Below are 14,693 nucleotides of genomic sequence, written 5' to 3' on the forward strand. Positions count from 1 at the left end.
AACAGAGATTTCTATGCCTTTACTGGTTCCTACCTCGAACATTCTAGGTTCGTGCCACTCTGGTGGTAAATACCCTACAACTTCTGGTACATCCGTCTCAGACACAAAATAAGGAAACACATGCCAAGTACCTTCTTGGTCCTTCCACAAGCGGATTGAGATGTTGTGAAAGCGAGCCTTGAACTCCGCATGGGCTGTTGATTTCCCGACTAACGTTGGGACAATCTTGGCCACTAATTGATTACCATTCAAAGTTCCATCTCCATTAGGACCTACAAAATCTTTGTTTCCTTGATGGTGGTACATCCTTGATAGACCAGACCGAGGTGAATCGCGTTACATCGAGAAAATCGTTCTTATGCGAAGGAAATTGGTTGTCCTCCGCAACCTCCACACAACTAATATGATAGACAAGAGAAACCAAGCATAATGAAATGGCTTGCTTTCTTCTTGGGCTTCTTGGAATTTCACAAGGAACTTCTAGAAGAGAAACTTGGACCAATTATACTACACGGCCTTCGTGCACTGTGTAGCAAGTGACACTACTAGCATCAAAACTTTGTTTGTACAACACTTCCTCATAATCTTGCTTGCTAGGATCTGTGTAGCGAACTGGACTGCATAGTATTGAATTGATGTGATAGAGTATCCTCGTGACTTTTTCACAAGACCATTCTCCTTGTTCATTTTATCAGCTAGCTCATTTTCCTCGATTTTCCCTACAAACTCCTTGGCAGGGTTCACTCCTTTGTAAGGGAACTTTCTTATCCTATGGATGAAAATGTCGGCTGTTGGAATAGGCTTCCCCAGCCACAAGATCCAATTGTGCACCAGGACGAGGAGCTATTAAACATAAATCGTATTGATAGGTGAGCGGTGATAGTTCGATGCTAAAAGCATGTTCAACAACCTCGATTTCTCAATGCCACATACCCACTTCATGGGTTCTGATTGTGTAACTCTTGCTTCATCATAGTATATCTTCGTCATATACTTATGGGTCACTAGATGTAGAAATGTTTCATGATCTGTAAGGTCCCAGTCCTCCATTTTCAGCAGTGGGATGTGCATGAGCTTAGGTCCTTCAAATGTGACCTGCTCTGGCAACAGGGGAGTGGATACCCCAATTTTTCTTGAATCATGATCTTTGGTCACTTTAGTTTTTCCCTTTTGCGAAGGGATGTACTTAGCTAGCATAGAGATAGGCTCGATTCCCTCAGCGTCGCCTTCTTCGACACATGGTACTCTTGTTCTTCCAAATCCACCACTTTTTTTGGTTGCTTATCCTTTATCTCCTTCTATTGTTCCTCTGTATGCTTCCTTGGTGACATTCTCACTAGGATCGGCTTCTTCTGTTTTTCTTTCATGACTGATTTCTTTTCATTCATGGTGGGCTACTTTTCTTTTGTCACAATTTGTTTTAGCCTAGGCCGCCTTAGCGCCATAGGCACAACGGGTGTGGCTTCCTTACCAGTGACCTCAGGGCATGGCATGTCAGACGCAACCGCTTTTGAACTTAGGGCTTCGGTGGGGTTAGTACTAGTCATCTTCTCAATGAAATGCTCTCGGGCTACTACAGAATAGTTTGCAAATGAGGGGCGCCTCACAAATTCTTCCTAGAACACTTGATTCATATATGTTAGACAGAAAAATGCGCAATCAACTCTTAGAATAAAAAGTGTTCTCTGTTGGACCAACGTGTGTAATTTATTGGGGGTTTTGAATTCAAATCTGACCATTCCCCCCAAATTCTAATAATAAATGTTTCTTTGGCGGCATGTCTTCAAATATTTTGACCATGAATAATGCCTACCCACTTCCATTAACCATTTTTCGGCCATCAAATTGTGAATCGTAACCCCAATGCTTACCTTTGGACCCACTTGCACGGTACCATCTTCCACAGTGGAGCTCATGCATTGTATTTTCTCTTGTCGCAGTTTTGTCACCCAATGTGCAACATCCAAGTTAAGCTTTTCTCCTAGTCGGGCAACGTAGTTTATATTCCTGCAATCCCTTGCAGCTACCTGTATTACTAAGACTGTCTTGATGCCATATATTCATCATTCAAGGGCAAGATCCCCTATGTATAGCTTCAACCTGCTTTTGTTTACTTTTTAGGGAAGGGTTCCCCATTCAACTTCACGAGCTTAAGTGCGCCACCATCCATAATCTCTTTGATGACATACGGCCCTAACCAATGCATTTGAAACTTCCTCGGAAGCTTCATGAGCTTGATATCATATAACAACACCAAATCATTTACCTTGAATGTGTGAATCTATATATGGTGATCACGCCATGCTTTTTCACATTCCTTTTACACTTGTTGGTGGAATCCTGCTAGGAAACAATCTTCCTCTAACTCCGTTAGCTGTGCAATCTGTTACACCAAAGCCTCATGATCTTCCATATCCATCAAAGATGCTATGCATAGAGTACACACAATGTACTCCATAGGCATCGGTGCTTTGACTCCATAGACTAATTTGAACGAGTTTCCCTATGAACTTCTTATAGGTTGTCTAATGGGCCCATAGTACTTCAGGGATGCACGCATCCCAATCATTTTGATGTGCATTGGAGATCTTCATCAATCTATTCTCGATTTTTTTTTTAAATCTTCGACTATCCCATTTTCTTGCAGGCAATATGGTGTACTCTTCTTGTGTTAAACCTATAATTTATTTATCAACGCGCTGATTGTTTCATTCAGAAAGTGCGTACCCCTATCACTCACTAATATTTTAGGGCATCTGAACCGTGTTAATACATGTTCAAACAATAATTTTTTAGTCATAGCCCTTGTACAATCCTTTAGACGTTGTGCTTCCACCCATGTGGTTAAATATTTCATCATAGTGATAATGTAGTGCGTGCTCATCTTCTTTCCAAATGGCTAAATTCCCAATAAAATCAATCGCCCACTTCTCCAATGCCTGTAAAGATAACTGAGGATGGAGTGGGAGTTTGTCCCTTCATGATGGTCTTCCAGTCCTTTGGCATGCATCGCATGCATTACAATATGATTTGGAATCCATGTGCAATGTTTGCCACGATAATCCTATGTGCAAAATCTTATGCATAGTTTCTTTCCCTGCATAATGGCCTCCCACGACGCCCCCATGAGCTTCAGTGACAATACTATCACACTCAAAATCCAGCACATATCTCTGTAGTATTTCATCTGCCCCCATTTCGTACAAATGTCTCGCAGTGACTGAAAAATCGGTTGCGTGAACTACTAATTCTTTATTCTGCTAATTTGTGTATCCTTCAGGTGCCATCTCTGTAGTTAAGAAGCGAAAAATTTTAGAAAAATTATCATCAACTACACGTACCACAAAGAGCTGCGCATCAGGCAATCATTCCTCCAAATTAATGGGTTCTTTGCTTTTTTAAATTCTTAACAAATGGTCAGGTTCAACATTCAACCTTCCCGGCTTCACAATCACTTCAAAATCATACTCCTGAAATAATAACAACTGCTTGCAAATATTTCACCCCAAAAATGGATTGTTGACCAGGTACTTTAAACCAGAATGCTCTATATACATCTTGAAATATCCACCTAACAAATAGTGATTGAATTTTTGTAGTGTGTAGACCAAGGCCAACCCTTCATGCTCTATTGTTGAATAATTTTTTTCAGCCTTGGATAACTTCCTACTTGGGAAGTCTATACGATGGTCTAGCTCTCCTTTACTAGCCTATGTTAGCATTGCTCCCACTGCAATGCAAGAAGCACCCACATGTACATGAAGCTCCTTTTTCCAATTGGGAAATACTAGGATTGGCGCAGTCACCATCATTTCCTTTCACACATCAAAGTTGTGCTAACATTCCTCATCCCAACATAATTTTGCATCCTTCTTTAGCATTTTTTCCATGGGCGCATTAATTTGATCATAAGCTTTATTGAATTTCTATAGTATCTGATGTCCCCCAACATCGTGAGAAGCTACTTGACATTCCTAGGGACCTCCAATTTTGCAATCACTACAATATTTGCAGGGTCCACCATCAAGCCTTTCTTACAGACAAGATGGCTAGGTAAGATCCCAAAAGGAACACAAAATATACATTTTCTCAAATTTAGTGCTATTTGGTATCTTCACATGTATCGAACATAAGGTGCTTACTTGCAACATGACGCTTCACCAAGCCGAACATGGTCCAGCCATCAAAGTATACTTCCAGAAACGTATGAATCAATTCTTTGAATGTTGTTATGACTACGCGGGAAAATATTGCAAGTGCGTTCTTCAATCCAAATGGTATAACAATGTACTGAAACCACCCCCACTCTATCGTGAAGGTGGTTTTCCTTCTATCCTCTAGGGAAATCTTAATTTGATGATAACCAAAAAAATTGTCAGTAAAGGAATAGGCCTCCTACCCTCCCACATTGTCTAACACTTCATCTGTAAACAACGTCGGAAATGAATCATGAACACATGCATCATTAAGCTTGAATAGATCTATATTTCACCCTTTATTTCTTCTCTTGGACTACCATCAAGCTTACCCAATCAGACTCTTCAACAGGGTCTCTAATGCCTACCTCCATCATTCTATATCGCTCTTGGCGAACCTTTTCCTTATACTTTAGATTAAAGATACAAGGCCTTTGTTTGACAGGCTCCGCATCCAACATCAATGTGATGCTCATAATGCCTAAATCACCAAGTATGCCCTTTAAATCTAAAAACTTAGTGGGGAAGAGCACCTAGTATCTGGGAAGTAATTCCACAAGTTTGTCTACTATAGCATCATCCAAATAGTCTCTAATCTTCACAAACTTCAGTTCTTCTTCATTGCCAATGTTTACCTGTCTCGTTTTTAAAGGTGCATAGATGTCTAGGTTCACCACTTGTGGTCCTTCTACATCTTGATGCCCTTCTGTCTCTGGAATATTAATATTTCTCGGGTCTTGTTCCTCCTCTTTGGAGGTCACATTATAGCATTCCAATGCATGGAACATCTAAGTTCTCTAATCTAGTTAGGTCCATTCCATGGGTTTCTTCGGTGTCCCGAAGATAACTGCTTTAATTTCTTGAAGTACTTTATCGATGCTTCCAAACATCTCCTCGAAACTGAAAGTCAATATGAACCCTTCAATGCATCCCATTCTACAGTGCCATGGCGGAGCTTTGTTTCTAGGTACCAGCTCATGGGGATTATATCCAAGGTATGAAGAAATATATGTAGCCATTTTGGTTGTGGTTCCATCCCCCATGCCTTAGTCCACTTTTCAAGGTGATCATGTAGATCATCCTTCCCATTATACTTCTCAGTCATTCTTGTATTGGCATGTCAAAATCATAACTTCATCATTCTTCTGTAATATCGCCATCCTACAAAACTATCCTTATGCATAGCCCACCATCATGTGGGAATAGAGAATTGCATCAACTCTAATGTTTGAAAATGGTGGTCTTTAGGGACTTCACAATCAAATTCATCTAGAAAAATCATTCAAACTATCATAATAAGGCAACTTTCTTACCTCCAATGAAATGCAGTGTAGTGAATTCGTCATCAAATTTTATCACAATGTAGATACTTCATGTAAGCAGTTTTTCCAGTGATCTAATTATTCATCTAAGTCAGAAACGCAAGAACTCTCCCAGTCCCATGCGATCCTTCAATCCATCGTTGGATTGATCCAATCCTTATCTCGCATTGTTAGCTTATATATTTGATCCAGCTCATCGTCACTTTTTACATAAGTGCGGACTGGTTAAATATAACATGCCCCTTCCGTAGGATCTAGTGGCACTATAACTCTTAGCAACTTCCATTGAAAGGAAATTGTCCTATTCTTCAAATTAATGATCCCGTTCATTTCAATAGCCCGGTCGATTCCTAGGAGTGTGGGGTAGGGATTACTTTCATCAACAATTTCGATAACTTCAAAGTATGCTAATGCAATCGCACCTTCAATGTCAATCTTTACTCCATATAATTGTCCCATGGGCATGCTTTTTCACCGATTCGCCATCCTGCGTTGAATCGGAGACCACTGTAGCGTAAGTCTCCCCATCCTTTACCATATCTGTTTCAGTAGAACATTCACGACGGATCCCAAATACAAAATTACCTCGTGCATTTCATAATCACCTATCTGCACTATTAGCTGCATCTCACCTCCTGATCATGCCTAATGCTTACCAATCTTTCTAACTATGCGCTGCTCCATAGAATTTTTTTCCTTATTGGCACCCTTGCCTATTAAGACCTGTAATCCTTCCACAACCTTTCCATCATGTGGTAACTTCATATAGGTCTCTAAAAATGTAAGGAGTATGGAAGGGTCAACCTCTTGTATCGTACCAGTTTCTAGTGTCTTTTACTCGCTTCCAAAGGTGGAGGCCTCAGAAAACCTCTTCTTTTCCTCCATGAATGTTTCCTTAGCGTGATTAAGGTTAAAGCTAGATTCCCTCTTAGGAGCTTTACAGACATATATGTCTTCCTCACGCTACTTACCTTTATTTGCACTAGTTTCCATGCCACTTCTTAGTATGATATTAATGCTCTGATCCTCCTCGTGGGGCTCAACCCTCATCATTTGTAAATTTTGCATAGGCTACTGAGGTTGTGTTTTCTTCTCTTGCATTTCAGCTATTAGCACTAAACATTCTTCTATGCCATGCTCAAAATGTTTATAGTATTGACACAAAGGGTGTGTAGGATTCAAAAAATCTCATGTGAAGTGCCTCGACTGTCTGTAGTTGTAGCAGAGAATATGATCATGACTTCTACTCAGTCCTCCTCCTCGTCCACATCCTTGGCCTTGAAAAACCCCGCACGCTCCTCCTGCACCTTGATCTGGAAGACAAGTTTCTACTTGCATTTGGTAAGTAGGGGTTCTTTCCATCATCACCTCATAACTTCAAATGTGGTGATCATCATCGCCCACATATTTATAGAAATTATAGAACAACCAGTAGGGTGTCTACACGGACTTCTGAAGTGAGTGGCAGTTATCCATCACATGTGGCCTAGTCACTTGAAAAATGGTGCACCATAGCGTAGGTCCTGCGCTCAACCCGGCTGAGACTTCTAGCTTCACGGGGGCTGCCCCCCCACCATAAGATAGTTCGCATATACTGGAAAGTGATCTTTATCATGCCCATGGCACCTGCACTTCAAGCACCAAACCTCCGCGTGCACTTCTAGCTTAATCTCCTTTTCTTTCATTAAAATATGTAATTCTACGTGTAGGCTTGCTAACTGTGAGTGAATTTGTTGTACCCCTAGGTTCTTATACTAAATAGGTGATGCGTGCAGCCTCATCACGATCTCCAAGGCTTTTGCTTGCATTTCTATCTTCTGCTATGATAAAGAAATTCTTAAAAGTGGCAAAAGGGATGCGATAAACCAGTCGCAATGTTGGCTATTTGAAATTTTCATGTTAGCCTATCTGATCTAGCACTTCAACCTCTTATCAAAGTCCCAAGCTATCTCCTTGACTCTCATTAGCATCTACTTAAATTTGATAACGAACTTCACATGATATTTATGCTTACCAATTCTTTGTTCAAAGTTGTCTGAGTCTCTGTTAACAATGCCTGAGGATTATTCGCACAATACTTAATGTACCACATCAACACATGGTCCTGTAAGGTGGTAACCAACTACACATTCTTTATATTATTGTCGGTGATTTGTTTCGCTATCCATATAACATTCACAACAAACCAGAACTTCTCTGGATCTGCACTTCCAATGCCGTCGAAGATCAACATCTTCATTGTGTTATCCATGTTGAATGGTGGTGGTGGAGGTGGAGGTGTGGATGAAGGTGTATGTGGTGGAGGTGGAGGTGGAGGTGTGGGTGAAGGTGTATGTGGTGGAGGTGGAGGTAGATTGGATGGATGATGTGTTCTAGGAATAACTTGAGTTATTAACTGAATAGCGCTTTGCGGCGTAGTTTGCAATGCCCCTTCATTGTCACTTGAAGGAGGTCTAGTTAATGGGCTATACTTTGGCCCTGTTTCTTTGCAATTTCTAAAGAATACTCCACTTCACGTAGCTCCGAACATCAAGGTAATGGAATTATCCTCTTTTCACACAACAACATCATAATCCACATATTCAATGACTTGGCGTACTTACCTCGTGGTCCTTGAAGTATTTTCGTTCCACTTTGCTATAGCTCACTGACGTGTCTACTGCAAATTCAATAAAAAATCCTCCCAGAATTTGATCAAGCCAGTGATCGATAGCCTACGCAATCTTGTTATCGAATGTCTCTAGTCTTCGTACGAATTCTGGTGTCCACACTATAAGGTTGTCGAGCTTCTACCATCCTTGAATGTCTGCCAATTTAGCCAACCACTCATATAATTCAATTGGAAAAGTGCTAAAGAAAATTTTGTGGACCTCTGTATACAGATACATATTCAACCAATCTTCCTTTGACAAGTGCATATTTGTGTTCTTTCGAGCCGCAAACTCCGGAAGATTTCGATCTAACACTTTTCAATCTCTTTCTTATTCCGATTCCAATGATAGAATCTTTAAGCAAATCTCGGTCTCGACAACGAAACCATTTCTTGGTTTAGGGGGTTCGGACCCACATTTGGAGTTAGTTGCGCAAACCAACAAAATCCTACACTTCTAACCCTTTCAGAAACAACCCACATAGCACACATGTAGTCTCACCCGAAGCAGTATTGGGGGGATGCAAGAACCAACTTTCTACATCCAAAGACTAGATTGATGTCTTCCAATGCCTTATATCTCCTTTCGTGCATATCGGTAGACTCCTAGTGTTCTTTACTGCAACTAAGTTAAAGTTTCTTCTAGACCTTTGCGAGGGTCCACGATCAGACCTTACAGACCTTAAACAATTGATTCACCTACTTTTGCACATCAAAAAGCAACCCTAGATAGGAGTTCGCTTAGATCTACTTAATTCATCAGAAAACATAAGAGAAATAGATTCTACTTCGTGGAAATGGATAACAGTTCATTTCATATATTATAAAGATAGATTCAGTTAACTCAAGTAGCATTCAATTAATATTTTATAAAACATATCATTATTTGACAACATATAACATAAACAGATTCAATGGAAATACTTACTAATTCTTCAAAAATTTATCCTTATTGATCTTCAATTCACTATTTATAGACTCTTCTTACCCTGTGCACTTAGTTGTAAGGGTCCGCGCACTCAGTTGTGGATTTTATCTAGGCCTCCTGCACACTCAACTGTAGGAGCCTTCCCCTTTCTACCTAAGCGCACGAAGAAGAGCCTTCCTACCTTTGGCTCTTGGTGAGTCAAGACAATAAAAACTCTTCAACATACCCAATCCTCTATCGAAAGTTATATCTAAAGCGCGCTAGGAAATAACTACTTATAGCTTTCTTAATACAATACCATGGCCCCCCACTCATGGATGAGTTTTCAAAACTAACCAAAAACAAGGGGCTAAGGCCCCTTTTCTCTATCTATCTGCATGCTTTGCATCCACATTTTGAAGAAACTTCGCATCGTTTACAAATTTCTTTACAAAAAATGATTATGTTAATTCAATTCTACGGCTGGGGACCCCATCCCAACAACTGTGTATGCCTATTTTTGTGAGCTACTTCTTTACAGATGAAACCCTCATGATTGAAAATAAATCCATTCAGAGTGTATATAGTAGCTTAGGGTGTGAAATATTTACGAGTATGTATCTCTACACTCATAGTTTTTGAAAACTAAAATACTAAACATATAACAGAAGGAAACTTAGTGCTTAAGAGCATATAAAATCTGACATCAAGAAGGAACTCTGATTTTAAGTAAACAAGGGGGAAAGTCCCAGCTGTGTCAGAAGTCAGTTGATAATCGGTTTGGAACCCCGATTGGAATTATGTATCTATATTATCAAAAGGAAACTCGAGAATTTCATGATCAAACAACTAACTCTGAGTCATTCAAAGAACAATATCGAAAAGGGTCTGATACCTTGTCTTCATTCAATGTGTAATATTATCTAATTCCATTAGAGTAATATAGGATAATAATTTCAAACGGAGACACAAGAGCATACAAGTAATAGAACGAAAAGAACAATATGATTAGGTATGAGGAGATTTTCGGTGATTCTCTGGTTAAAGTTTGCGGGCAATATTCAGCAATCATGTTAATAATAATATGAAATTTAAGTAATGTGCGATGTTTATGGGTTTTGCGTCATTACTGACCATCTATTACTAATACGCAGGTTATTACTGGTCAATCATTTAATTTGCTAGTAGTAAAATCCAAGTGAAGAAAGGAATAATCCTAACCAGAGTATGTCATCATTATTACCTTCACTACATATCATATGTAATCTACAGATGTATAATTTCATTTCTAGAAAACTTAAATCAATAAATTGAAACATAGACACTATGTGTCAAGACTTATACAGTAAATTAACCAATACACTAGAGACCCTCTTGTCTTAATAATTAATTAAGATTTACATTTAACACTGGACTTGACATGGGCCTTGAAATGGGCCTTTAAGGTGAAAAAAAAAAACATTCAAAGAGTACAACAATATATGTAATGCATTTTTCAAGGGAATAGGTGAATTAATCAAGAATTATGCATAAATATAAGCACCTCACACCCTGAGTAATTGTCTTAAAACTATACTATTTCAACCAGTAAAAACATTTACAACACAAAGATGTACAAATCTGAGCGTTCTCCAAACTAGTACAAAACTATGTGTAATTTCCAATAGTGGTCGAATGTGAACCATTAAACAAGCAATACATGTACATTAAATTGTTTCCATTGAAAACCATACTCAGTCATATAACTGGGAAGGAATTAGGTCTCTCAGAGAGAGAATATAATAATAATATATAGACTCTTGAGAAATGGTATTTAAATACATTTATAATCGTAGAAATGTTACAGGTAACGATTCCATAGAAGAGAAGGCGCTACCATTTACAAAATTGTCAACCTGAGACTTCTCGTGCTTAAGGAAGTCTTGCCCTAACTGGGAATTTATAAACCAGACCACCATAAACTTTGTATGTGCTTCTAAACTAAAAAACCATAATTCGAACCCACGATTCATATAGGGTTTAGAATTAAATTTGAAAAAAAATCATCTCCACAAGAATGAACACCCATCTATGAAAGAGAAGAGCGGCCATTAGACGTGAGATAGAACGCAGGTCCCCTGACGTATAATTAAGGGTTACCTTGTATCTATAGGAAACAAAACCCTAAAGTTAGCACTGTACATTTCGTAGGCATTCATTTATGAAAAAAAAAATTAAGCAAAGAGTATAAACATAAGTACACACAAAACACATAAATTAATCTATAGAATAGGTTCTTGGTGTGTCGATCTGCCTCATCACATGCCTCGACATCCAAGCCATCAAAGAGAATATTGGTTAGCGGGACATAATGCCACAAAAACATGGTTAGGATGCGTATTGACAATAACCCCTTCACCTCTTTTAGAATAACATATTTACGTATTAAGTGCTCCCGTTGCTGGACAGATGAATCGCCTAGGAACCGGTGTGGAACAAGAATCCTGGAAGACAGTAATTAAATGAAATACAAAAGGGGAAAATTTAAGAGAAACGTGCAAAATGTAACTGTTATAATGAGAAGTAAGTTCAAAATAGCAACAAAGAGCTTAGTTGGAGTATGGAAGACTACTACTATTTCATTAGACGATGCAGGGAACCCTGAAGTCGAACCCAACATCCTATTTCCACAAACACACCTTGTTTTCGAAACTAAAATACAAAGCATAAAAATACAATTCCACTGTAATGTAGGAGGCAGGAAAGGATATTCTGGTGTAAGCCATAAATTGATTATATTGGCACATGGCCATCCCTTCCCAAGAATTTGGAGACAAAACATGGCTCGTTATGCCACCTTCGAGCATGACCTGTAATGAACTAGAGTCACCTCAGAGCGACAACACCAAAGGAAATTGGCAAAATGAAAACAGATGGAATAAGAAAGAAACGAAAAATAACTTTAGGTTTTTATCAAAGTTAAACCACCTCTGTTGGATTCCCAACTTACGTCTCAACCTTTTGATTGTCATCGTACAATACCATGAGGTCTGCATTTGATCGCCATGTGATCACTGTTAAATCAACCTACCAATGAGTCGCACATAAGTAGGAGTATTGTGTTTGGGGAATAGTAATTCATTCGAACAATAGCAATTAAAACTAAACAGAAAACTGATGCCCTGTGCATCAAGATTAAATGCGTGGTGAATCCATACACTAAATTTTTTTGGGTAGGAATTTATGCATATATATATATATATATATATATATATATATAATGTGCCAATCTTTAAAGGTTCGGTAATTAGAGATAGAAAAACTAATTCACATAGTAATTGGGACGAAGTTGTATGGGGGAGTATAAAGAAAGGGGTGTAGTAGACCATTTATCATTCGAGTAATTCAAACTAACTATAGATAGGATTATCTGGTGACAATTATTAATAAAAATAAAATAAAAAAAATTGATGTGTTTGGAGGTAGGTCCATGATAGTGGTAGGTCAACACGATCTTGGATTTTTCCAATAAAGCCATTAGGAAGCCAACTAGCCCAAAGGAGCTCGAAGTGTACAAGGATTCAAATATGAGTGCAAGATTGATCATCCTTGATGGTGTGAAGGATCCCCTAATACCTCATCTGTTCGGGAATAACACTTCACATGATATGTGGATGACTCTTCAAAATTTGTTCCACAATAAGAACGAAAATAAGGTACTCGTATTGGAGGATAAGTTGAAGTCCACCAAGATGATACAAGGTGAAGGAGTGGCTTCCTATCTCACGAGAATGTTTCTGGTCAAAGATGAGCTTGTTTCTATCTGTGTAACTATTTCATATTTTGATATGAGGAGGATTACGTTGAAAGTGTTCACCAAGGAATAGAAGTCATTCATAAAGGGGATCGTTTCTAGAGATAAATTTCTAGACTAGAATAGTCTATCGGAAGACTTTATTTAGGAAGAGTTGTGAGAAGACGATCTTAATCAAAAGAAGAGGGCTTCAGATGATGACATGGAAATTGCATCACAAATGAAGCGTAAGCATATGGACTTGAGTAAAGTTAAGTGTTTCAACTATAGCGAAATGGGTCATTTTTCATTGAGATGTTTGATTAATAAAAAGGGGGATGACAAGAAGAATAAAGGGAAAAAGGTCGTCAGTGTTGTCATGTCTGCTAAGATATATGCCATCACTAGAATACTAGAAGAGGAGGACTTTGCTATGATATTTCATTTCTTGCATGGCTCTATCGATGAGGATGGACAGTACATAGGCAGTGGTGTGTCGAAAGATATGGCAGTGTCACAGGAGGTTTTTGAGACTTTAGCTGAATGGGACTCGAAGTTTCACATGGTGTTGGATGACAAGAGTGAAAAGGAGATCCAAGGATCGAGAGTTTTGTCATTCACGATGGAGATGGGATAGGTGAAGCGGGTCTGTGATATACTATTTGTGCCATGACTTAGATATAGTGTGATATTTGTCTTGATGATCGAGAAGAAGGAGTTTGAGGTCTTGTTCCAGGATGGAAAGGCAAGACTCAGATCGAGAGGCTCTAGCTCTATAGGTATTGTACTTGGAGTTGGAGAGAATGGTCTATATAGGCTAATGGACAAGCCTATAGATCATGGGAAGAAGAAGAAGAAGGAGTAGGTGCAGGTTCCAGAGAAGCAATTGCAGGTATGGGATTTAGAGGGGCAGGTACAGGCTCCAAAGAAGAAGGTCAAGGTTTTGAATGCTCAAAGGGAGTCAAGTTATAGCAAGATATTGTAGATTTAGAGGGAGACTTTATAGCCCAAGAAGAGCGCGTGGTCAATGGGGCGCAAGGGTACTCTTATAACTTCCAATAAGGAATCATGGAGCTAGTGGAAGACATTTCAGGAGAAGAAGAAGAAACAGGATTCTTCTACGGACAATGACACTTCTGAGAGAGGTGTAGTTCATACTATAGGTGTTGTTGTAGTCGTGAGCATGAAGAGTTGGACGAGCGTTGTGAGTAGTGATAATGATGATGAGTTACTTCCTAATATTGGAGGTACCTCCCTCGCTAAGTGGATGTGTTCATTTTTTAGTAGCTTGGAAGTATGCCAAGCCCTAATTTTCAGGGTTTGGAGGGTGGAGCACCACATGAGTAACTTGTGGGCTTGGAATCCAAGGTGGGGGTTTTGGACCCATTGATGTTTGGGAAAAGACAATGAAGAATTTTGGACATGAGATGGATGGAGATGATAGAGGATGAGGCGGAGAATCGAACACTACAAGAATTGTCAAAATTTGAGTTGTCCTTAGTGAGTTATGAATTTTTGAAGTTGATAATGGATTTTTGGATAGTCAAGTCATGTAGCTTGAAATGGTTAAGTCCAAAAGAGATGTCCATCAGTGAATTCGAGTAGCCCTTCTAAAGTGCATAAATAGAGGGTTAATGTGTTTCATTTTAGCATCAAAAATGTGCAACAAGCATAGAATATCAACTTCAGAGGAAGTCACATCTCTAGAAGAAGGAAGGCCATATTTCTCTAGACTGGGTCTCACATCATGCGAGTTTCTACAGATTGGGTTTCCACAAGAAGTGAGTTTTCATAGACTGTGTTTCTACAAACAATGAGTTTCCACAAACTAAGTTTCCGTAGGAAG

The sequence above is a fragment of the Pinus tabuliformis genome, chromosome 8, assembly GCF_031772625.1.
Source record: "Pinus tabuliformis cultivar Carrire ecotype Pingquan chromosome 8, CPIR1, whole genome shotgun sequence".
Taxonomy (NCBI): domain Eukaryota; kingdom Viridiplantae; phylum Streptophyta; class Pinopsida; order Pinales; family Pinaceae; genus Pinus; species Pinus tabuliformis.